Source organism: Eptesicus fuscus, chromosome 16 (genome assembly GCF_027574615.1).
Source record: "Eptesicus fuscus isolate TK198812 chromosome 16, DD_ASM_mEF_20220401, whole genome shotgun sequence".
Lineage (NCBI taxonomy): Eukaryota > Metazoa > Chordata > Mammalia > Chiroptera > Vespertilionidae > Eptesicus > Eptesicus fuscus.
The window spans coordinates 61,449,884-61,473,162 of record NC_072488.1 but is presented as its reverse complement, the minus strand read 5'-3'; the positions used below and the strand labels follow the sequence as shown (position 1 = coordinate 61,473,162).

Sequence of the window (23,279 nt, the reverse complement as noted above, 5' to 3'; positions counted from 1 at the left end):
TGTAGATCCAGTCAAAATTACACATGCATGGACGCTGGTGACACCTAAAATTAGATTCCCGGTGGCAGCTTCTGCAAAAATAGTGATTGCTCATCAGAAAATACACACGTTCCTATGTGAATCGCTCTCGCCTGCGATAAATTCTTCCAAAAAATGACGACTCAAGCATTTAGCAACCTGCTTTAGAAAATACTGCAAGCTCATGCTTCTTTTCCAAAAACGCGTAAACAGCAGCACAGATAAGAGGAGGAGTGTGACAGCGACATTAGAGTCCTGAACTGCTTCAAAAGCCTATTTCGCAAATGAAGTTCCGTAAGAACTTCTCAAAACATGACTAACAACCAGGTAAATACGGTAACTATAGTATCCAACAGTAGCACCCACACAAAACAACTAAAAATTTATTAATAAAACTATCATATGCTTTCCGGCATCTAGACACAATAGGCCTAATGCTTTGGGGTTTTTGAATGAAATGCACTAAATAGAACCTTGCATGAATGAATGAAAGAGCTAAGATTTGCTTCTCTCTGGTAAAGAAACTCTTAAGACACATTCATGCATGTGAACATAAAACATTTCCTTTATTGAGCACTGTTTGCTTTTACGATATTATTATCAATCTCCACTAAGCGGCTAATGAATTCTATAGTGGTTTTCAACCCGGGGTGATATCTGGAGAAATTGTTGGCAATCACAACTGAGGGGGTACTACTGGCATCTAGTAGTACCTGCTAACCATCCAACAATGCACAGGTCAGCCTCCCACAAACAAGAATATCTGGCCCCAAATACCAATAGTGCCAAGGCTGAGAAACCCTGATCAGCATATAACCCAGCAATTGTACTCCCAAGATTTTACTCAATATAAATGTCCATGAATGGGCAGCCACAAGTGAACGGGTAGGAATTAATAGTCAGATGAGGAGGTACATAGGGTGAGGTCCAGAAGATCTTGAACACAGGAGCTTCTGTCCCCATGGAGTTTGGAGTTTGGGGTGTACCACTCTCTCGGCTCATGAATGAGTTCCTGTTAACCAACCGGGAGCACCAGCCTTCTGGATTTTTCTGAAGCCTTCATACCGAGGCATGACTGATTATATCCTTGGCCATTGGAGATGAATTCAACCGGTAACCTCCTCTCTGCTCCCTGGAGGTGAGGGGGTAGGGCTGAAAATTCCAACCCTCTACTTCCATGGTTGGTTCTCCTGGCAACTAGCCTCCAGCCTTAAGTTATCCAGGGCATTTCCAAAACTCACATCATTAACATAAACTCAGGTGTGGTTGAAAGAGGTGTGCTATCTATTAGTAACAAAAGAAACCTTTCTCTCTCTATCACCTGGGAAATTCCAAGGGGTTTAGGAGCTTTTGTACATGAAAGAGGGAGGAAGACCAAATATATATTTCTTATTATAAATCACAGTATCGCAGTGGTCATTCACGGACGTGGCCAGAACGGAAACAATTTAAATGGTCAATGTGCACGTTCCCAGCTGAGGCCCAACAAGGTGATACTGTGCCTCCTCTCAGCTCTCATACTATAAACAAGGGTCGTTCTCTGATATATTCAACGGCATTTTTTCTTTTCATTTTTGTGGGGTTTGTTGATTTCCCTGTTGACAATGTCCCCACGTGCAGTGCTGCAGTGCTTCTACTGCTCCGAAGTGCAAGGAAGCCGTAATGCATGTGACAGAGAAAACCTGTGGGTTTGGTGAGTTTCACTCAGGCCTGAGTTAGTGTTGGCCATCAGTTCAATGTTAATGAACCAGCAATTCATATTAAATAAGGTCTCTTTAAACAGAAAGACACATAAAACAAACTTGTGTATTGATGGGGCTGATGAAAACATTGTGACCAGACAGGCTTGTAGGAACCTAACACTCTATTTTCCTTAGGTTTGGTATTTGTGAATTCAGCATTCATGGCACTTTATAGAACACCTGAGGCCCAGTGCACGAAATTCGTGCACTTGCAGTGTGTGTGTGTGTGTGGGGTGTTCCCACAGCCCAGCCTGCACCCTCTTGCAGTCCAGGAGCCCTCAGGGGATGTCCGACTGACAGCTTAGGCCCGCTCGCCATAAGCCTGGCTTCTGGCTGAGCGGAGCTCCCCCTGTGGGAGGGCATGATCTTTCAGCCGTTTGGTCGATTTGCATATTAGCCTTTTATTATATAGGATAACTACTGTAAACAATGGGAACTTACGGTATATATGGGTCTTTTATAGAATTCATTATACTTGCATTTCTGTCTGTGTCAGTGTCTGCTTCCCTAAGAAACACACTTTAGCTCTCCATTTATTTAGGTTTTCTCTAATTTCCCTTAATAATTTTCTATAGTTTTGAAGTATAATTCTTGCATGCAGTTTGCTAAATTTATCAGTAAGTACTTTACACAAAATTTTGATGCTGTTTGAATGAACTATTTTACTTCATTTTTATGTTGGTCATTACTTGTGAATAAAAATTGGCAAAAGAGTATATCCTTGCCTTATTGATTAACTTAGGAGGAAAGCATTTGTTCCTTTATCACTAACTATATTGTTACTACTAGAGGCCTAGTGCATGGATTTGTGCACAAGTGGAATCCCTCAGCCTGGCCTGCAGGGATCGGGCTGAAACCGCCCAGTGCATGGATTCATGCACTGGTGGGGTCCCTCAGCCTGGCCTGCAGGGATTGGGCCGAAACTGGGCTCTCTAACATCCCCCAAGGGGTCCCAAATTGCGAGAGGGCACAGGCCAGGCTGAGGGACCCCTCTGGTGCACGAATCCATGCACTGGGCCTCTAGTATGCATATAAGATCTTTGATTAATCTCTTTCTGCCCTTCCCCCTCTCCCCGCTGAGATTCATCAGTCTGTTTCATGTTTCCATGCCTGTGGTTTCTGCTCCTGCATTGAGTGTCTGCCCCCTGGTGGTCAGTGAGTGTCATAGCTACCAGCCAGTTGGCCGTTTGCTTAGGCTTTTATATATACTAGAGGCCCAGTGCACAAAATTCGTGCACGGGGGGTGGGGCTGTCTCTCAGCCCAGCCTGACCCTCTCCAATCCGGGACCCCTCAGGGGATGTCTGACTGCCGGTTTAGGCCCAATCCCGCAGACATCCTTCTTGCAATCTGGGTCCGCTGGCTCCTAACTGCTCACCTGCCTGCCTGCCTGATCACCCCTAACTGCTTCCCTGCTGGCCTGATTGCTCCTAACCGCCTCTGCCTCAGCCCCTGCCACTGTGGCTTTGTCCAGGTGACCAAAAGATGTCCGGTTGACCTGGTCTAATTAGCATATTACCCTTTTATTAGTATAGTCAGCTCAGACAGCCATAACAAAATATCATAAATTTGTATGGCTTAAACAACAGAAATGTATTTTTCTCACAGTTCTCGAGGCTGGAATTTGGGGTCAGGGTACCAGCATAGCATTGTGCCATACACCAGGAAGTGGTGGATCGATTGCCAGTCAGGGCACATGCCCAGGTTGCAGATTCAATACCCAGTCCAGTGAGTGCAGGAAACAATGGAACAATGTTTCTCTCTCTCTCTTCTTCTTCTTTCTGAGATCAATTAAAATGAATGATAAATAAATACTGTTCTCTAAGTATGGTTTTAACAGGAAAGACATTAGTGATCTATGAAGTGAAAAACTTGTTATAACGCGTGACCCCATTAAAAATATTTATTGATTTCAGAGGAAGGGAGAAAGAGAGAGATAGAAACATCAATGATGAGAATCATTGATCAGCTGCCTCCTGCACGCCCCTACTGTGGATCAAGCCCGAAATTTGACCAGGAATCATGTCATGACCTCCTGGTTCATAGATTGATGCTCAACCACTGAACTCCACTATCCAGGCCCCCATTTTTATCAACATCAGGCACATGAGTACATTGGCAAGATCTGACTCCTAGATGATAGTCTGAAATTGCCCAAACTCCTTTGCAGCTAGGTTTCTGGATAAGAATTAGTTTCTGCTGATTGGATGTGCTTGCACAATATTTTGAAGGCAGAAGTGTGGCAGAGGCATCTTCCTGCATTTTGGGCTGTTTGCTGCTGGTGATCATGTTTGCAGAGATGTGGGGGTTTCTGCAGCGGAATCCAGGCTGTGCACAGGCAGCTGTGGCAGAGGCAGTGCCCAGCGACCTGTTTTGTGGGAGCTGGAGGGCACTTGCGGGGGCAGCAGTTTCCTGATTCCCAGGTCACAGCTGTGCCAGAGTGTCCTAGAATTCAGTTGTGGCTGAGGGGGCAGCTCCTCCCACTGGCCAGGGAGTCTTTCCTGGGGGCTCAGCCTAATACTCACTCCTACAGCTTTCTGATGATTTCCCAAGCACCAATTCCCTGTGCTAAATTCTTTCCTGCCTAAAATAGCAAAGATCTAAAAACATTTTGGATCCTCTACTTTCAACGAAAACAATGCTGCACAGGGTCAGGGCTGAGAAGTGGGTGAGGTGTTGCGGAAGGCTCCCTTCTTTGAGTCTCAGCTTCCTCTTCTTTAGAATCGAGACCAAAGATTATCTGTTCATAGTTACTGAAGACCGTGGCAGCTGTGTTTTCCGAAGATGGCCACAACATTTCCCATCCCTCCTGTGGCCTTGCCACTTTCCGCCACGTCCTCTCTCTTGAAGTGGGGCTGACCTCTGAATTCCAAGGCTAAAGCTGAAAAGGTGCGAGGCTGCAGCCCTGTGCACCCCACCTGGGTTTCCAGCTCTGGCCCAGCCCATGCCGCTCGGGGCTCGGGGCTCTGTGTGGTGCAGGGCCTTGCCCTCCTGGCTGGCTTCCCCTCCCGTCTGCGGCCCAGCGCCTTGCTGCACATCACGGCCCACCTGCTAGTGCTGCTGGGCCCAGCAGGCAGGGTTAAGAGCCCACGTCAGGCCTCGCACCTTCTGGCACACGTCGGGCCTCACACTTCCTGGCTCCTGTGTGCTACTGCCCCCTGCGCCCTGCGGCCCCTATTCCTGCCGCTGTTCCGACTGGGGCCAGATGCCCAGGTGCTGTGCACAGCCCGCGGGGACTGCTGTGGCCACCACCGGGAAACCCTCCGCATCCCATCCCCGACTCCAGCGCCCTGATCCCGGGGCCACTTCTGCCAAAGGAGAGCTTTGCCTGCGCAGCTGCCCGAGACTGAGACTGAGCAACTCCAAGGTCCCCGGACCCCAAATTTCTGCCAGCCAAGGCTGTTGGCCGGCTGGCCCTGCCCTTATCTGGGTGTTGGGGGCGATCCAGCCAGGATCAGGCTGATTCACGGGCCGCAGTGGGTGTCATAGCAACCGGTCATTAGGTTGTTATGGTTGTGACAGCGTTATGGTCTCTGGCTTTTTATATATATTGACTAGAGGCCCAGTGCCTGATTGAGTCATGCACGTGCAGGGTCCCCTACATGCTTTCGCTTTTCGCGGTGGAGCTGGGTGCCTGTCCACTGGTGCACCAGGCCTTTCAGAAGCCTCTGGATCGGCGGAGGCTTCTGAAAGGCCTGGTGCCGGAGCAGACAGGCACCCAGCTCCCACGCTTTTGATGTCCGCAGCCGCTGAGGGGGGTTACCCTGCGCCTCTCAATGGCTGCTGAGGGGGGCTGCCGTGGACACCTGGCTACCCTGCCGTTGAGAGGCGCAGCGGGGTGTCCGCGGCAGGCCCCCTCAGTGGCCGCGGATCTGGCCCTTGAGAGGCACAGGGGGTGGGAGTCCTGCCCCCTGTGCCTCTCAACAGCAGGGTAGCTCCCCTCAGTGGCAGTGGATCCATGCCTCTCAATGGCCGGATAGGCCACCCCGAGTCCCGCCCCCAGCCTCCCGCCGCCCAATAGTGGGCGTAGCGGAGTGATGGTAATTTACATGTTACTCTATTATTAGATAGGATAGACAGGCTTTTTGAGGTTGCCTTTTAAAAAGCTGTAGTTCTCTCATGTCCCTAGTTTGCTGAGTTAATTTATATATTCAATTTTGTCCTATGCTTCAATTGAAATAATACGGTTTTCTCCTTTATCAGTTAATATGAAACATTAAATTGATTAATTTTTGTACGTTAAACTTTTCCTGCATGCTTGGGATAACTTACTTGGTCATGGTATGACCTTCTTCATATATGTCTGGATTTGAGTTGCTATAATTTCATGAAGGCTTTTTGAGTCTATACAAATGAAAGGTGCTAGTCTATAGTTTTCTTAGTCTGGTTCTCTTGTCAGGCCAATGGTACCTTCAAATAAGTATTTGGGAAGTATTTCCTACTCTTTGTTTTCTGAAAAAATCTGTCAATTATTAGTATTCTTTCTTCCTTAACTCTTGGTAACATTTATGAGTAAAGCCTGGAGTTTTCTTTGGGGAATTACAAACTCAATTTCTTTAACACAGATAGAACTATGCAGATATCTATTTTTTCTGGTATCTGATTTGGCAATTTTTATCTGAATTGTTGAATCTATTAGCATAAAGTGGATCATAATAGCCCCTTATTATTTTTAATATCTGTAAGATCTGTCGTAATGTCCCCTCTTTCACTGCTGATAGTGATAATTTGTGTTTGCTCTTTTTTCTTATTAGCTCACTTAGAAGATTTTAATTTTATGGACATTTTCAATATATCAGCTTTAGATTTAATAAAATTTTCTCTGCTCTTTGTTCCTGTTTTCTTTAAATAAATTCTCCTCTTATGTTTATTAATTCCTTTTACTTCCTTAGGGCTTAATTTGCTCTTTATACTTTAAATTCTTAAGGTGAAAACTTACATACTTGCTTTTCAACCTTATTTTCTAATATAAACTATGAAAGCTGTACAATTTCCTCTAATGCTGCTCTAGCTGAATCCCTCAGATTTTTATCTGCTACATCTCATTAGATTTAACATACATTCTAATTTCTCTTTTGATTTTTTTCTTTAATCCATGGGTTATCTAGAAATGTGCTGCTTAATATTCTAATATTGGGAATTTTCCAGATATCTTTTGGTTTTGATTTCTAAATTAATTTTGTCTTAGATGGGAGAACAAACTATACTTTTCAATGCTTCTAAATTTATTGAGATTTGTTTTATAGACTACTATATGGTCTATTTTACCAAATGCCCCATGTGCATTGATAAAGAATACTGGGTCCAGAACTGCTGGGTATAGTATTCTGTAAGATTAACTAATAAATTATTGGGTGTAGTACTACTGGGCACAGTGTCAATTAAGTCAAGTTGGTTGTTAATATTTTAAAGTCTTCTATGATACTACTAATTTTCTACATGTTCTATCAAATAATAAGAATATTGAATGTTGAAATTTCCAACTGAAATTATGAATCTGTCAGTTTTACCTGGCAATTCTACCAGTTTTTGCTTCATACAATGCAAAGCTATTTTATTAAATGTATATACATATAAGGTTGTTATACACTTTTGATGACTTGCTATACAATTTTTATCACTTGAAAACATACCACTATATCCCTGGCAAAACTGTATTTATCCTGTATTCTACTTTGGCTGATATAAATATAGCCCTTTATCATTCTTTAGATTAATATCTGCATATATTGTCCATTCTTTCACTTTGCCTATCTCTATATTTAAAGTATAGTAGACAACATATAGTTGATTACTGCTTTTGTTATCTTTACTCTAACAATCTTGGTCTTTTAATCTATGTTTAGGCCACTGCATTTAATGTAATTATGAAGTGACATTAATTTAATGTTAAGTGTATATTTCATTAGGCTTTGGTTTAAGTCTATCATCTTGATAGTTGTTTTTAATGTGCATAGTCTATTCTTCTGTTTTTGTCTTTTTTTCTCTTTTCCTGCCTTCTTTTGTATTAATTGATTCTTTTTTGGAATTTTCCCTATTTTTGGCTTGTTTGCTATATCTCTATTTAATTTTTAAGTAGCTGCTCTTCCATTTAAAATATGCATTACTGCCTGGCCAGTGTGGCTCAGTGGTTGAGTGTTGATCTATGAACCAGGAAGTGCATGGTCGGTAATGGGCTCGATCCCCAGTGTGGGGCGTGCAGGAAGCAGACAATCAATGATTTTCTCTCATCAATGATGTTTCTGCCTCTTTCTCCCTCTCATTTCCTCTCTGAAATCAATAAAAATATATATTAAAAATATGCATGGTCATAATATGCCATATAGTAATATGTCATTCTACTTCTAATGTAAGAGCTTTACAACAGTAATCTTTATTTTCTCTCTCCAGTCCTTTGTACTATTGTTTGTCATTCTACTTTTACATATATTATAAACATTTCCATAAATTGTTATCATTTTGTTTTAGATTGCCAGTTATCTTTAAAATCAAATTAAATTAGAAAAATATTTATATTCACTAATATATTTACCATTCCTAGAACTCTTCATTCTCATAGCTAGCTCCAAGTTAACATCTGGCATTATTTTTCTTAAGCCTGAAGAACTTTCTTTAATATTTCTTTAGTCCACTTTGTTGGCAAAGAATTCTCCCACCTCTTATTTATTTATTAAAGCCATTCCTCTTGGCTTTCATTTATGAAAGATATTTTCAATGAATATTGATTTCTACATTCACAGATTTTTTCTTTCAACATTTTAAAGATTCCAACCCATTGTGTTGTTTATATTGTTTCTCAGAATGAGGTGGTTGTCATGTTTTTGTTTGTTCCCCTGTGTATAGTTTTTATTTTTCCCCAGCTATTTAAAATTTTTCTTTCTTACTCATTTTTAGCTTTTTAAGTATCATCTGCTCTGATGTAATGTTCTTTGTACTTATCCAACTTGGAACTTGTTGAACTACCTGGATCTGTAGGTTTGTAGTTTTCACTAAATATGGAAGACTTTTGGCCATTATTTTTTTCCGCCTCTTTTTCTCCTCTCCTTCTGGGATGCCACGTGCACATTATGACAAATACCTAGATATTGTGACACCAACCACTTGAGGTTCTGTTTTTCCGCCCAATCTTTCCTTCACCCTAGGCTTCATTTTGGAAAGTTTCTATGGTAATGTTTTCAGATTCATTGATTTTTATTTACTGTTAAGTCTGTCCAGTGAATATTAAATTTCAAACAATGTATTTTCAGCTCTTCAATTTCTCTCGTTAAGTTCATATTTTCCTTTAAATCTTCAAGACCATTTATATTAGCTGCCATAAAGCCTTACTGATAATTCCATAATGTCTTTAATTTCCAGGAATGTTTTTATTGACCAATTTTCCATTTATTATGGGTCCCATTTTGCTGCTTCTTTGTATGTAAAATAATTTTGGATTGTATGCTTAACATTACAAATGTTACATTGGTAATTTTTTTGTAAAACAGTTTTTATTGAAGTGTAATTGACATACATTTTATTAGTTTCAGGTGTAAAACATAATGCTTCAATATTTGTATATATTGCAAAATAATCACCACAAGAAGTCTAGTTAACATCTGTCACCATATATAGTTACATTTTTTTTGGGGTGTGATGAGAACTCTTAAGATTTATTTTCTTAACAACTTTCAAATATGCAATATAATATTACTTATAGTCACCATGCTATTCATTATATCCCCATAACTTAATTATTTTATAACCAAAATTTATAACCAAAGTTTGTATCTTTTTACTCCCTGCAATCCGTTTTGCCCACTCCAACTTCTCCTCTCAGTTTTGTTTTTAGACTCTATGTATAAATGAGGTCATAAGGTACTTGTCTTTCTCTGTCTGACTTTTCACTTAGCATAATACCCTCAAGATCCATCCCTATTGTCACCGAGGTCAAGATTTTATTCTTTTTTTAAGACTGAATAATAAGTCACATATATACACGTATCACCACACACACACACACACACACACACACACACAAACACACACACACATATATATATGTATGTATATATATCACATATTCTTTATCTGTTCAACCATCAATGGACATTTAGGTTGTTTATAAATCTTGGCTATTGTAAATAATGCTGCAGTAAATATGAGGGTGCATACACTTTTTAAAATTAGAGTTTTTGTCTTCTTCATATAAAAAACTAGAAATATAATTAATGGATCATATGGTAGTCGTATTCTTAATTTTTTAAGAAATGTTTAAACTGCTTTTCATAGTAACTGCACCAATATACATTTCCACCAACAGTGCACGAGTATTCCCTTTTCGCCACATCCTTGCCAACATTTGTTATTTCTTGTCTTCTTGATAACAGCCATTCTAACAGGTGTGCATTGGTAATTGTTTCAACTTTTTCCTTTCTTCCAAGATAAATGAAATGTGTTACCTGTGGACCATGTTTAACTTTATAAGGCTTAAATTTCAAGTGTGTTAGGGTGGGTACAAAGTAGCCTTTACTCTGGGGGCATTTCAGACTTCTTACTAAGGCGTGTCTCTACTTAATGTTCTGCTTTTTTAGGTGAAATTTCTCCATGACAGCTGTGAGAACTCACATGCACCTCTGCCCTACATGAGCTCTGGGAATTGTTCAGTTTATAGCTCCTTGGAAATTTTTATTTGCGTGGCCTGTGGAGTTTCACATTATGTATGCAAGGACTGGTACTCAGAGAAGACTCAAGGGACTCCCTGTGCAGATTTCTAGAACTTTCTCGGAGTGCCTCCATTTTTGTATTCTGCCTCGCAAATTCCAGCTCTCTAGGCCCCTCTGAGCCGAGTTCTCCTGCCCCTCGTCCCAGGGAGGCTTCTAGGTCCCGCTGGGAGCTGCCTGTCTGCACTGCAGTCTGGAAGCTCCTCTGAGGGTAAATCCAAGGAACTGCAGTGGTCACCTAGTTTGTTTTCCTTCTTATAGGGCCACAATTCTGTACTGACTGTTTCCAAATGCCTAAAAACAGTATTTCCCTTATTCTGTGCCGTTTTCTGTTTGTGGCAGAAGGATAAATCCTAAGCCATTAATTACTTCATCAGAGGAACCGGAGTAATCATTCAAAAATACAAACCGGATGATGTCACTCTCTAGTTTCAAATATTTCAAAGCTGACTCTAACATTTATTGTGTATGTTGGGATATTTTTGAAGTACTAAAACGCTAATCAGAAGGGGGACTGTGATAACAGCACAGAGCAGGGTAATCACAGGAAAACTGGGACCTCCCATTGTCAATCACCTAGGCTTAGCTTCTGGGCTCTCATTGCATTGCCCCCACCTCATTTCCCTCCCATTTTTATTCCTTAAGCTTTAATATTGCTATAGTGCTCTTTCTTTTGCTTGGGGCACCTCTCCTATTGTCTATCTAAGTAAATTCTTCTTCTTCCCTTCAGGTGGTTGAAATATTATGTTCCTCTACATCTGTATAGTTATTTGTACCTCATTTGGCAGGCACCTCATAGTATTGTATTTATTTGTTTGCATAATGCATCCTCTTATAAACTAGGTTGATGAGGAAGTGAGTTCAAAAATCAAGAAATATGTTTAAGAAAAATTAATCCAGGAGCAATATTTGTGAACAATGGGATAAAGGATGAGTGACAGAGATCATTTAGAAGATATCTATAGTCTCTATTTCAACATTCAAAGCTACAGAAACCCCAAATCCTCTGAATACCAAATCACCTTACTTCTTCTTCTTAGGCTCTCTACCACAGTTAAAACCTATTTAGAAATTCAGAATTTTAAAATGTAAAAACCTCAGTATAGAGATCTTATGTTCCATATTTTATTCTCTATAGTTTATGATTTAAGCAAATCTGCCAAATTTTGGTGAGTTTTAAAGTTGAAAAAGTATCTGCAATTTTCTCAGTGAACTATGTATATTTAATACCCTATTGTAGTACCCATTGCGCCCTACAATCACACTATTACAAAACCTTACAGTTTAAAACTGGTCTAATGTTCAAGGAGCCAATCCATTAATATGATATTGCAAACTAAATGCTTATGCACCTAAGAACAAAGTTTCAAAAGGTCTGAGGCAAACTCTGATATAACAATGAGAAGAAATAGACAAACCCATAATTATAACCAGGTTTTACTAATCCTTCCTTAGTGATTGACAGAATAATTAGGAAGAAAATCAGCTGGAATGCAGTCTTGAACAATACTCTGACATGATGGTCTACGTAGATAAATCAGTGAAATCTATAAAAAAAAGCTACTAAAATTAATGGTAGTGCCACAATGTTGGGGGATATAAGATCAATAAACAAAGATCAATTGTTTTCCTATATGCTAGTAACTAATACATAGAAGTTAAAATTAAAACACAATATATACAATATAGCCCATCTACAATAGTATAAATATATGACTTGGAGATAAATCTGACAAAAGATGTTCAAGTCCTATACACTAAAAACTTCAAAACATTGCAGGGAGAAATTAAAAGAGATTTAATTAAATGGAGATATAGACTGTGTTCATGGTTTGGAAGAATCAAAATTGTTAAGATTTCAATTCTCTCCAAATTTATCTGTAGGTTCATTCAATACAATCCTAATAAAAAGCCAATGGAAATTTTATTTTGTAAATATTGACAACCTGATTCTAAAATTCACATGGAAATATGAAGGCGTTAAAACAACCAAAACAAGTTTGAAAAACAAGAACAGAATTGGAGAACTAACACCACCTCAAAGAAAACCTTATTACAGAGCTATAGTGACCAAGTGAGTGTAATAATGGTGTTAAGATTGATAGATAGGAACAAAATAGAGAACCCAGAAATAGACCATACAAATATGGACAACTTATCCTACCTAATAATAGAATAATATGCAAATTGACCGCACCTTCGCTACGCCTAAGCCATGCCCACCAGCCAAGCCATGCCCACCAGCCAATCAGGAGCAAATATGCAAATAAACCCAACCAAGATGGCTACAGCCACTGAGAGCGGGAGGGAGGCTTGGGTTTCCGCGGTAACAAAAGAAGCCAAGCTTTCAGCGCCTCCTGTTGCCGGCCTAAGCCTCCACTCAAGGCTACAAAGTTTCAATTATAGAAGGTGAATTAACTCCAACAGAAATCGAGCAGCAGGCTTGGCTTTGCTCCAGGCTACAAAGTTTCAATTGTAGAAGGTAAATAAATTCCAGATACCAGGGTCTCCTCTTGGGTCGCCAGGGGGCGTGGCCGGCCTGCAAACCACCACAGGCCCCTCGCTCAGGCCTCCCCACGCCCCAAGGGAACCCCCACCCTTCAGGGCAAACCAGTCAGCCCCCACCCATGCACCAGGCCTCTATCCTATCTAATAAAAGAGGAATATGCAGATTAACCATCACTGCAACACACAATATAGCTGCCTCCATGTGGTCAAAGATCCTGCCCCCATGTGGTCAAAGATCCTGCCCCCATGTGGACACAAGATGGCCACCACAAGATGGCCAGCAGGGGAGGGCAGTTGGAGGTGATCAACCCTGCAGGGGAGGGCAGTTAGGGGTGACCAGGCCGGCAGAGGAGGGAAGTTGGGGGCAAACAGGCTGGCTGGGGAGCAGTTAGGCATCAACCAGGCTGGCAGTGGAGTGGTTAGGGAGTGATCAGGCTGGCAGGCAGAAGCGGTTAGGGGCAAACAGGAAGGCAGGCAGGTGATCAGTTGGGAGCCAGCAGTCTTGGATTGTGAGAGGGATGTCCGTTTAGGCCCGATCCCGGACATCCCTCTAGGGGTCCCAGATTGGAGAGAGTGAAGGCTGGGCTGAGGGACACGTCCCCCCTCCATGCACGAATTTCGTGCACCGGGCCTCTAGTTTTCAATAAAAATGCAAAGCTAATTGAATTGAGAAAGCATAATATTTATAACAGTTGTTGCTGGAACAATTAGATATCTATGTGCAAAAACTGAACTTCCCTCCATACTTTAAAGTGAATCTTAAATGCAAATGTAAAACTTTACAAAATAGGAAAAGCCCTAGCTGGTTTGGCTCAGTGGATAGAGCATCATCCTGCGGACTGAAGGGTCCCAGGTTCAACTGCAGTCAAGGGCACATGCCTGGGTGTCGGGCTTGATCCCCAGTAGGGGCATGCAGGAGGCAGCCGATCAATGATGTTTCTATTTCTCTCTCCCTTTCCCTTCCTCTCTGAAATCAATAAAAATATATTAAAAAAATAAATAAAAAATAGGGAAAAAAATCTTTGTGACCTTGGATTAGGAAAAGATCTTATAGCCATGACACCAAACATATAATCCATACAGAAAACAAATGATAAACTGGACTTCACTGAAATTAATTTTTTAAAAACTATCATCTTTGAAAGCTACCAAGGAATGTAGAGACAAGCCCTATATGGACATAAAATATTTGCAAAGCACGTATCTACAAAGTATATGAAAGACTGATATATCAAATATGTATAAATAATTTTTAAAAACCCCAAAATCAATAATAAAAATCCAAACCTCCAAAAGGGCCAAAGTTTTGGATACTCCACCAAAGAGATATATGGATAGAAATTAAATACATGAACATATACTCAACATAATCAGTCATTAAGGCAACACAAACTAAAACCACATGATACTATTACCATTAAAATGTTTAGAAATAAAATGACCACGTGTTAGCAAGAAGGTAGAAGGACTGAAACTCTCATGTACTGCTGGTGGGAGTAAGCACTTAGAGAATACTTTGACACTTTTTTTTGAAAAGTTAAACATTCTACTTCTATCATTAGCTCCAAACATCTACCACTGGGTGTGTACTTCAGAGAAAAGAGAACATAATTCCACACGGACTTTTTACATGTAACAAACATGTGCACAAATGTTTAGAACATGTTTCTTTGTAGTAGCCAAAAAATGGAAAAGCAAATGTCCTTTGAAAATGAATGGATAAGCAAATTTTGGAATATCCATACCATGTCATATTGCTTAATAATGAAAAGGAATAAACTAGTCCTACAAGCAAAAACATGGATGAACCTCAATTATGCAGAGTGGAAGAAGCCAAACAAGAAAGAGGACATACTACATGAGTCCATTTATAGAAAACTCTAAAAAAACCTCAAACTCGGCTACGATGACAGAAAGCAGATCCCTGGCGGGCTAGGATGGGGGAGCATGTGGAGAAGGGTGGGAGGGATGAATGACAAGGGGTTCTGAGACGCATTCTGGGGGTGATGGATATGCTCGCCTTGATTACGATGATGTTCTCGCAGGTATACACCCATGGGAAAACCTATCAAGCTGCCTTTCCAATTACGGGCAGTTGACTGCATGCCAACTATTCCCCATGAAGAAATGCAAAGCTACTTCCCATTTCCTCCCAATTCTACCCAATTTAGATTTCATACATATAACCCTTTCTGCAAGTTCCTAGCAGTGTACCTGTTACTGAAACCAGCTAAATAATTTTGAGAAAATTCTCAGAAATTCAAAGTATGTCAACTTCTTGTAATTTTAGAGGTTAACTTCCTTCTCTAGCCTTCATCCCAGTGTGTTGTGAGGTGTTTTCTCATGTATCAGTAACCTGGTCTTCACTGTCACAGGCCTTTTTTTTATGTTTTAAAGCATTATTTTATTTATTTTTATAAGATTTTATTTATATATGTTTTTATTTTTTTCTTTATTGATTACTCACAGTCACAGGAGTGAGCCTGAGCCAATGGCACTACTAATTGGAAAGGGGGGCCCCTCGGTAAGGCAGCCGCTGCCTCAGCAGGAGACTCGTGTAGTAGGAGTAGCAAGTTCCTGCCACAGGCACCGACCCGTCCTTCTTTCCTTCAGGAAACTAGATGGAGGAGCCTCCTCTGCTAAAGAAGTTTCACCAGCTAAGTCCCTGTCTTGCTGTCTACTTACAGGAGTTCTCATTCTTACGCCCCCGTCGCAGCTCTTCACGCCTTTACCTCTGGCTACAGAAGTAGAAATGGTGAACACAGCGCTGCAGCAAGACTACTTCGAGGACAAGGAGTTCCTGCTTCATTTCAAGTCATTAATTAGCCAACTTCCTTTCTTTTCTGTGAGTCAATACTCTTGTGGCTCTTCCCATAAGTATCTCCCTCAAATTTTCCTTTGTTAAATATATGTTTCCACAGGTTTTTACATGTGTATTATGTATCAAATATATAATGACATAATTACTGTAATATAATTTAACTGCATAATTAGAATGTATAATTACATAATTAAGACATATAATTACTAAGTTTAAAAATTTATGGAAATTATTTTTTAAATGAATAATGCATGCAACGAGGAGGCAACTACTGAAATTCATGATTTGGGCCTTCTAAAAATTACTTCAACTGAAAACAATGTGTAACCAGTAACCAATTATTTCACTTGATGTCTTGAGTGCTTTCAAACATTTCAATGATTTTTTTCATTTTATTAAAATATTAGAAACCTTCCTGGATACAGGAGAGAGACAAAAAGGCAGTGCTCATGAAGTATCCCTGAGGCCGCCTGCATTCCTGACCTCCTCCCATAGACACAGCAGAAGTTCCTTCATGTCATTGACTGGTTATTAGCATGAAAGTCATTACCCAGCTGGTGTCTTGGTGAATCCAGGAAACAATGTATCTGTTTCTGAGCCCCGGAAAGTCTATACTTAGTCTCAAAGATATACTGTTACTTTAAATGTTGATTGAATATCAGTTTCATAATAAGAAAATCTACCTGATTTCATTTAATTTCAACTTAAAGAATAAAAGTTTTTAAAAATGATGTGCATTTTGTCAGTGGAATCATGATAAGTCAACTATGCTAGATGCTGGGGATAGAAACAGCAAGCAGATGTGTTCTCTGGCCTATGTGGTTCAGAGAGACACATGAGCCAATAAATAAGACATGGAGAGAAGAGGAGCAGTAATACCTTTTGAAAACTTTAAAAAACATAATGTCATAATTTGGAGCCTGAGGAAATAATCCTCATTCTAAACCAGCAATCAAGTATTGATTTTCCTGATCCAAATCAGCACAACAGTTGACTCGTTTCTGTGCAGGAAAATCACTACTCTTCAGGCCCATACTTTGTTCATACTTATTAATGTAACACTTCTCCCCAGCACCTCCTAACTGTGGGGCTGTGGGCTGCTGCTTCAGGATGTGTTCTGGGCGGGCAGCTACTCAGTGTGGGAAACAGGAGTCCTACACACACACACACACATACACACACACACACACTTACACACACACACACACACACACACACACACACACACTCACACACACACACACACACACACACACACTCACACACACACACACACACACACACACACACACACACACACACACACACACTCACACACACACTGAAGGAACATCGCCAGAGAAAGTGACGAGAGTGGGAGACTGCAGGCTAAGACTTTATGTTATGCATTGCACTGGCCATGAGAAGGTCTGTGTCTGTCAGACCGGCAGCCCCGTTCCGCAGACTGCTCCATCACTGGCCATCTTGCGCATTCATCTGCAATGGGTTCACGTACATCCACTTGTTAATTACTCCCGTCAACACTCATTGAGCTCCTGCCTTGTATACATGCAACACGGTGCTGGGCATGGACGATGCAACAGAGAGCAGGGCACAGCCCCTGTCTGCATGGAGTATGAGTGTCAGAAACAGGGCAGGCCCATCGGCAAACAACAGTGCATGTGCCCAGCCCAGGGATGGGAGTGCGTGCCAGGACCACAGTGGAGGAGGACGGGCACCCCAAAGCTCAGTGCACTGCCCCAGGGAGCTCCCTCCTTCTTTGTTTCTTCTAGGGGACCTCTCCGGGTCTGATGGGGATAATCCAAGCTGAACTGCATGTGACAGAGCGAGTAACCGAGAACCAGCCCGGGTGCCAGACCTGGAGAGGAGAGCCACTCGTCTCAGGAGTCCCATTCCTCCTACAGACACCTGGCCTCCCCCACACCCTCCTTCCGGATAAAAATTCACGGCATCTTTCTCAATGTGTCTTTCTTGGAAGCCAGGTGGTCAGCTGGGCCCAGCACACTGTCCGGCAGACAGTGAGTCAGCACTCCAGGCTGGATGCTGGATCCTTACGGGGGTGTCCCATCAGCTGTGGCACAGGGTATATGACTGTGTTTTTCGTACCTTTTTCAATCATTTTCATCATTTCTGAAGAAAGAGACATGCTAATGGAACGTGGCAGCGCGTGCAGGCCTCCTGCTTTACCATGTACCATGCAGTTGATAGTGGTCTCCGGAGTTTATCGAAGCATGTTTAAGGGCTCCAAGCTCAGCTGAAGCTTCTGGACTGAGAAGGGCGGCATGCATGGTAGCCTAACCCCCAAACAGTCCTTGTTTTGTCTGTGGGCATGACCGGCATCGCCAGGGCAATTCCTTGCATCCTTTAGCACATACTGACAGAGGCCACTGTTAACATGTGCACGAACTGAATCCTGTCAGCCAGAAAGGCCAACTTGGATCATCGGATCAGCCGCTGTCATCTCAGACGTGAGAGAGTCCTGGGTAGAATGGGAGCAAGCATGGGATGCGAGAGAAAATGGCCTGGTATAAAGGCTGCTGCCTGGTCTGTCAGATCACAGAACCCCAGGTCTTGGAAGGATGTTGGACTAGCCACAAAACGAATGAGGCATCTGTACCAACACCCCCGTTTCTGTTCTTCCTAAGATGGGGAACTGTCACGTCCCCAAAGCCCCTTTGACATCTCAGCTGGTAGAAAGGTCTTCCTGATAAAAGCCCCAAACCGCAAATTCCACTCCTTGGTTCCATTTCTTTTTTTTTTGCCCTGAAGTCAGAAGAACCAACCTGATCACCTGCTGCTGTGGCGCGAGGCCTGCAATTACGTTTCACTCTTACGTGCTGCTGGACATCTGGTGAAACCAGGCCTCCCGTGGCCTCACCACACCACAGGGCCCCACCCGCTCTGCCCCGAGACGAGGCCTCCTTATCAAGGGGACCAGGCGTAGTTCTGCTTATTACCAACAGTGGGTGTATTCCCCTGCCAGCCAGCAGTTTTTCAAACAAGCCAATCTCAGCACTGTGGGGGCCAGAGGGCACCGGGCACCACACCTTCTTATTCCTGCACAGCCCCCCTCTCGGTGCTGCTGGTTCACTCTGTCCAGAGTGCAGCCCCTGGGGCCTTGCATGCCCCCGCCCCGCCCCCCCCCAGGCTGGGAATACATGTGAGCAATAAACAGGTGTGGATCACGTCCGTCCAGGTCAGGTGTGGCATGTGTAGCCATCCCCACTAATCCAGGGCAGGAACCCCTCCTTCAGCAACAGGGCAGAGAGGAGACAATAAGAGCAGCTGCCTGTGCGTGGGGGACTTGGGAACTGGGAAGAGAGGGTTAAAGAGAGGCCAGAAGAGCTCCACTGCATGGGAATTTGAGAATTTAGAAATCACATTTCCTCACACTTCCGGCCTCCTCTAAACCCCACCCTGACTTTTGTGGGCACAGCTGCTGACGCAGTGCAATGGCAGCAACAAGGAAAAGTGAACAGAGGCAGAAACCAAGGAGTCACACGTCAGGAAAAAGAAAACAGAAATGTTCTGGGGTTTCAGGACCACGGTGACAGGAAGCTTATGCTAGAAAACATGTGTAATTTTGCATCTAATTCATCAGCAGATTCTGTCTGCATCTTACGCTAGTTGTTTGAATATCACATCCCAGGGTTCCAGAATTCTACCTGTCTCTGTGTGGAAACAAAGTGTGATGAGCAAGAGAACTAATGATTACACGAATGTGTATGTTCGCCTGACAAACGCCAGCCAGTCTCCTCCTCCTCCCTCCTGCCCAAGCTAATGGCTGAACCTCAATCAATACACTCAGGAAAGACCACAGAATCAATAACAGGGCTAATTTTGCAGAATTAAGAAGTGGCTCTTTTTAAAAACAAGAAAGTAGACACAGCTGCAATAACCACATTCGTATATGTTGCCTAGCAACAAGATATGAAAATGATGCCCAGTATCAGTAACTTATTTTCACATACAAAACCAGCTCCCTGCCTTTGCAGTGCTGCCACGTACTTTTCCCCAACTGGAACTCCACGGAGACTATTAACACTACCATTTTCCATAATACACTCTGTTAAACAATCATGTGTTTTTGCTAGTGCATTGAAACACTGAATTTACTTAATGACTAGTCAGTGAAGCAGTGGGAGGCATTTTTCTGTTTCCATTGTGGGCTCACGGGTTCATTCCCTGGGCAGGAGAATTCAATGGCTACAAAGCGGACGAATCAGGACACTGAATTCACACGCACAAGGTGAGAGGCCAGGGCGAGAGGTGGTCTTGTGTACCTGTGTTTTTTAAAGGGAAAGTAGACAAGGAAGTTAAAGTGCATTATTAGTGTTTCCAGTTTTCTTTGGAATATAAAAGAAGCTTCTGGAAGGCAGAAAGCCCTTGAGGTTCTGAGGTTCGTCCTTGGATATGGGAATGAAGGAGCCACTTCCATGGAGGGCGGCAGAGAAGGGGAAGCTGTTGAGCTGCTGAGCCCTTGCTGGCCACGTGGGGAAGCTCTCAACGAGAGCAGCTCACTCCCAACGCGGCGGCTCCGGCAGGTGGGGAGGGGAGCAGGGGCACCCCCAGCTTGGGCTTTACAGGTATCATCTCATGCCATCCTCCTGGGATACGGAGTCCATTTAATAGAAGCAGGAAATGGGCTCAATGAGATTACGTGATTTACCCAGAATCACTCATCGGATAAGTGGGAAAGCTGGATTCAAAAGGGGATCTGTCTTCAATGCCACCACCCCTCTTTGCCTCAGTTGGCTATTACTGCTTTCCGGCTGGGGGGGATGTTCTGGTATCCAAGGATCTAAGGAGAAAACCTAGTCGAAAGAAAGAAAGAAAAGAAAGGAAGGAAGGAAGGAAGGAAGGAAGGAAGGAAGGAAGGAAGGAAGGGAAGGAAGGAAGGAAGGAAGGAAGGAAGGAAGGAAGGAAGGAAGGAAGGAAAGGAAGGAAGGAAGGAAGGAAGGAAGGAAGGAAGGAAGGAAGGAAGGAAGGAAGGAAGGAAGGCAGGCAGGCAGGAAGGCAGGAAGGAAGGAAAGGAAGGAAGGAAGGAAGGAAGGAAGGAAGGAAGGAAGGAAGGAAGGAAGGGAAGGAAGGAAGGAAGGAACTTTCCTGATGAGCCCACATCACACTGCACTACACTGATGCTCACTTTAACGTGCGCGTTTACTAGAGCTTTTGCAAGTTTCTTATTCACTGTTATGTGAGATCGCTAACGCCTTAGTTTAGGGACATGTATTGTATTTTGAAAACTATTCTCTGCTGAATTGAGCTTTTTATTCAGGAGACTTCCAGTAATACAGATGGACAACCTGTGGGTCGAAGAATAGTTAGTTTTACAAAATTTGGCGGGGGTGGGGGCGGGCAGAGGCCTATCTTATCCTATCCACAGTGCTATCTTCTAACACCTGCGCTGGCACACCGTGAGTGCTCTGCTCTGGAACGTGTATAAGGCCAACTTCAAGCACTTGTGAATTTCAAGGTTTCCCTAATAGACTGACTGGCCAGTGATTCTGACTCAGGACCCTTTGGGACTTGAATGAGTACTGCTATCTATGAAACAGCCCGAGATGGGCAAAAAGACAGGTCTGTTACCGCTGGATGCTACTCTGAAGTGGAATGTGGTGTTTAATGGGAAGAGCAGGTGATTATAGGTGAAGACTACTCGATGGCAGCTGAGCATCCTTCTGGTTGCTATGCAACTCCAGGCGTCTCAGTCTTACTCAGCCTCTCTAACCTCCCGTTTCCTCATCTAGGAAATGATGACAACACTTACACTGTCAGGGAGTCAACAGATATGGATGGCATGCCCGCAGGGCACAAGGCAGTCGACTTACTGCTTATCTAAGCCAGGAAATGAAGCTAAGGCAAAGTGGAGGATTAGTCCAGAAACCAGGGCAAACCAGAAACAGTAGAGGCACGAGGCTCTGAAACTTTCCAGGTGATTGTGGCCACATGCAGTCTTGGCTTTGGGGTATTTTAAACTTATTTTCTGAAAAATCTTGTCTACTTACTTCAGTCAACATGTTTGTACCTTGGTTTCTGTTGCTACGATAACAAATCACGTCAAACTTAGTGGCTTAAAATAACACAAACTCAAGATCTTACAGACTAGACGGGCTCACGCCATGGTGCGGCAGGGCTGTGCCCTGTTCTGGAAGCTCCAGCGGAGAATCTGCTCCTGGACCCCGCCGGCTCCCGGGGGCCCCATTCTCCACGGCCCCCTCCTCCGTCCCCAAAGCCAGCAGTGCTGGGCAAGTCCTCCTCATACTCCCGGCCTCTGGTTCTCGCTCTCCCCCTGATGAAGACTGTGATTACACGGGACCAAACCAGATCATCTGGACGATCTCCCTGCCTCCAGGTCATCTGATGAGTAACCTTACCCCCATTTATAACCTGCACTCCCTGCCTTGGAACCCAACATCTTCACGTGCCTGGAGCTGAGGATGTAGACATCTTTGCGGCGGGGGTGGGGTGGTGGGGGGGTGGGGGGGCGGGGGGGTGGCGGGGGGGGGTAGTAGGAGCACTTTATTCCACCTCCCACAGTGCGGGCCTGCACATGAGTAATGACTTGTCCACTGAGAGCAACGATGGGTTATGATTTACATGGGTGCAGCCAGGGACCCGTAAGACGTCTACTGCCTTGAGGACTTGTGGTCTAAGGAAGGTGATATATACATAAAATATTAACTACAATAAAAACAACCCTGACATTTATAGCATGATTTATAGTTTGCAAAGCACTCTGAAATACACTTTGACCTTGAACAACACAGATTTGAACTACACAGGTTGGCTTATATGCAGTTTTTTTTTCAATAAACACTGTAAATGTATTTTCTCTTCTTTATGAATTTCTTTTTTAAAATATATTTTTATTGATTTCAGAGAGGAAGGGAGAGGGAGAGAGAGACAGAAACATCAATGATGAGAGAGGATCATTATCGGCTGCCTCCTGCACTGGGAACGGAGCCCGCAACCTGAGCATGTGCCCTTAATTAGAATCGAACCTGGGACCTTCCCGTCCACAGTTCAATGCTCTATCCACTGAGCCAATCCATCTAGGGCCTTTATGAATTTCTTAATATCATTTTATTTTCTCTGGCTTACTCCAGTGTAAGAATACAGTGTACAATGCATTTGATATGCAAAATGCATGTTAAACAACTGTTTATGTTATCGGTAAGGCATCCTGTCAACAGTAGGCAGGTAGTAGTTAAGTTTTGTGGGAGTTAAAAGTTATAAAAGGATTTTTAACTGCTTGGGGGGGGTGCACCTGACCCCCAAATTGTTCAAAGGTGAACTATATATTTCTTATTGACCTTCAAAACTACTTTATAAGACAGGTAAGACAAGTATTATTATCTCAAATTTATGGATGAGAAACTGAAGCACGGAGGGATTTTCTTAAGGCCACAAAAGTAGCAGGTTCAAACCCAGGTATTCGGAGTTCTGGCCCAGCGCTCTTTCCACAAAACCGTACTGCGTGTGTCATGTCA

The 23,279-nt window shown here is 42.9% G+C and overlaps 1 protein-coding gene and 1 long non-coding RNA gene across 2 annotated transcripts in view; one reads left to right on the top strand and one right to left on the bottom strand.

The window, feature by feature from the left end:
• Positions 1–23,279, bottom strand: part of AFF3 (ALF transcription elongation factor 3) — a 492,503-nt gene that overhangs the window by 196,381 nt on the left and 272,843 nt on the right. The gene's annotated exons all lie outside the window — the stretch shown is intronic.
• Positions 8,895–17,667, top strand: LOC129151854 (uncharacterized). Its single transcript, XR_008558550.1, has 3 exons — positions 8,895–8,924; positions 15,653–15,810; positions 17,559–17,667. It is a non-coding gene; the product is annotated as an uncharacterized LOC129151854 (long non-coding RNA).